At 33.6% G+C, this 2,432-nt stretch overlaps 1 pseudogene; it reads left to right on the top strand.

Annotated features, from left to right (window-relative positions):
- On the top strand, positions 1-351 carry LOC145610872 (cysteine proteinase inhibitor 1 pseudogene; annotated as a pseudogene).
- Positions 352-2,432: the final 2,081 nt, after the last annotated feature.

Here is a 2,432-nt window from a genome sequence, read left to right as displayed (position 1 = left end):
ATGTCCAACCGCAACGTTCTCCTCGTTTTCTCTCTCCTCGTCGTAATCTCCGCCGTATCCGCCGCCGGAAAACGTACCGGTGCCGTCCTCGGAGGCTACAAACCGATCAAAGACATCAATGACCCCTATGTTCAAGAAGTCGCCAAATTCGCGGTTGCGAAACACAACGAACAATCGAATTCTCACCTCGGAATTGTCAGAATCATCAAAGGTGAGTCGCAGGTTGTCGCCGGAACTAATTACCGGTTTTTAATCGCTGCCGATGATCATCAACAGTACGAAACTGTTGTTTATGATAAGCCATGGCAACATTTTAGGAGTCTTACCTATTTTAAGAAGGTTTCTGCTTAGATTTTTAGTTTTCTATTATTGGTTTTAATCGTGAATTTTCGAGTGATCTGAAGAATCAAATGAATAATTGTTGTACACAAAAAAAAAAAAAAAAAAATGTATTGATTGATATAGTAGTATATGGGAATAAGATGGAATTAATTTTGTGTAATTGTTAATTTGTTTCTGTATGTAATTTCATTTTAATTACGTATTTGGGTTATGGTTTTATGTAATTATTCCATGGTTTAGAATTCTCGTGATACAATGATGTAGTCGAAATTTGATTGATTTATGGAATAATGAGTCTCGTGATTAAATGATGTAATCGTGATTTGATCGCCCCCTATTTTTTTTTAGTACCGTGTCTTTAGATTTGAAGAAGAATGAGTGAGGAATGGAAGTAACCGACATAGTAGTAGGAAGGAAATACAGAATACTTACCCAAAATGCTACGTTTTTCCCTGCTCTAATTTGTCTTTTCATGAAAATGTCACAAAAAAAAAAAAAATTGTCTTATCATGAGAACTTTGGGTAGAAGAAAGTTGTGCGGTTAGGAATTTAGGATGCAATTTCACAAAATTTTGCGTTTTTTTAGGATTTAGACTTTTTAATACGGAGTAAGTTATGTTTTTCAAAGCTGGTGACAATGTCAATTTTGTTACGAGCCTAGGTTAAGAAATCGACATAATTTTTTATTTTTTAAAAAAAATTGACATAAGATAAGTTTTAAGGTAATTAAATCAACTAAATTAAGTTGACACAAATCACACTATAGAACCTAACTCAATAATTTCAGCTAAATTAAGTTGATACTAATCACACACTTAGGGCGTGTTCAGCGCTAACTTTAGAGTAGCTTTTAGGTACTTTTAGTGGTTTACTTAACAAAAAATGTGAGTGTTTGGCAAAGTAATGATTAGGGTAGCTTTTAGTGGTGGAGGGAGCTTTTATGAAAAGTTAGAAAAATTAGCTTTTCAAATTAGAGTTAGCTTTTGAAGTAGCTGTTGAAAAGTTAATCTATAGTTTTAAAGATAACATATTGATCCTAATATGTAACAGCTAGTCAACCGTTACTATACCGAACACTCATATTTAAATTATTTATCTTCACAGCTAACAGCTTGTTGACATCTAACAGTTACCTACACAGCTAACAGCTGCATCCACAGCTATAGCTACCTTCACAGCTATATTTTGCCGAACACGTCCTAACTCATCAAGTCATCAACTTTGACTCTGAGGCTTTCTTTACTAGGAATGTCATTAAGATAGGGCATGGTGGATGTTGGTCTTTCCATCTCTATTGATTTTTCATAGTGTTTTATAAAGAACTATAAAGTATACTTAATTGATCAATAACATATATAGTGGGGAGGGTTAGGAATAGGGATGAGGGGAGTACAAACTAAAATCTACCCCTCATTGACACCCCACCATTGGCTCATTAAGGAAACCCCCCTTGTGAAGATGGGTCTCCTACAATCCTATTTAACCCGTCTTATTAGCATTTCTACTTATTATTATTAACATTTCTACTTATAACATACTGTACTACATACCACTATACTAGTACTACTCTATATTGAACATTGGCACTCTCCAAGTTGCTATTGGAGGAGCAAACTTCAAAGATGAAACTCTACCCCAATAATAGAGCTCATAGATTTTTTTTTTATTTTATTTTATTTATTTTTTTTTTTTTTTTTTTTTTGGGACTAACTTTATCTCTCTACCTGTGTGACATGTACGTAAAGAACTATAGTACTTGTTTGGTAAACCTTCAAAAGTGCAGCTAATAAAACTTTATGAGAATTTACAAATGGGATGGTTGCTTAGTTAACAACAAAAATTGAAAATAGAGGAAGTATCAATTAAAGGATTAGAATTTCCCATGAAACATAGAAGATATATTACCATCCACACTATTTAATTAGAATTTATCGAAATTTCAAGTACAATTTTCTTTATACACCCGGGTGTATCAAACACCCGGAGTTATTTGCTCGTTTAATCAACAACTGAGCAAATAATATTTTTGCTCATTTGTTGGTTGAATGAACAATTGACTCCGGGTGTATCGTACACCCGGTTGTAAATAA

Source organism: Chenopodium album, chromosome 24 (genome assembly GCF_948465745.1).
Source record: "Chenopodium album chromosome 24, dcCheAlbu1.1, whole genome shotgun sequence".
Taxonomy (NCBI): Eukaryota; Viridiplantae; Streptophyta; class Magnoliopsida; order Caryophyllales; family Amaranthaceae; genus Chenopodium; species Chenopodium album.
The sequence above is the reverse complement of the archived record's forward strand: the minus strand, read 5'-3'. Positions and strand labels throughout refer to the sequence as shown.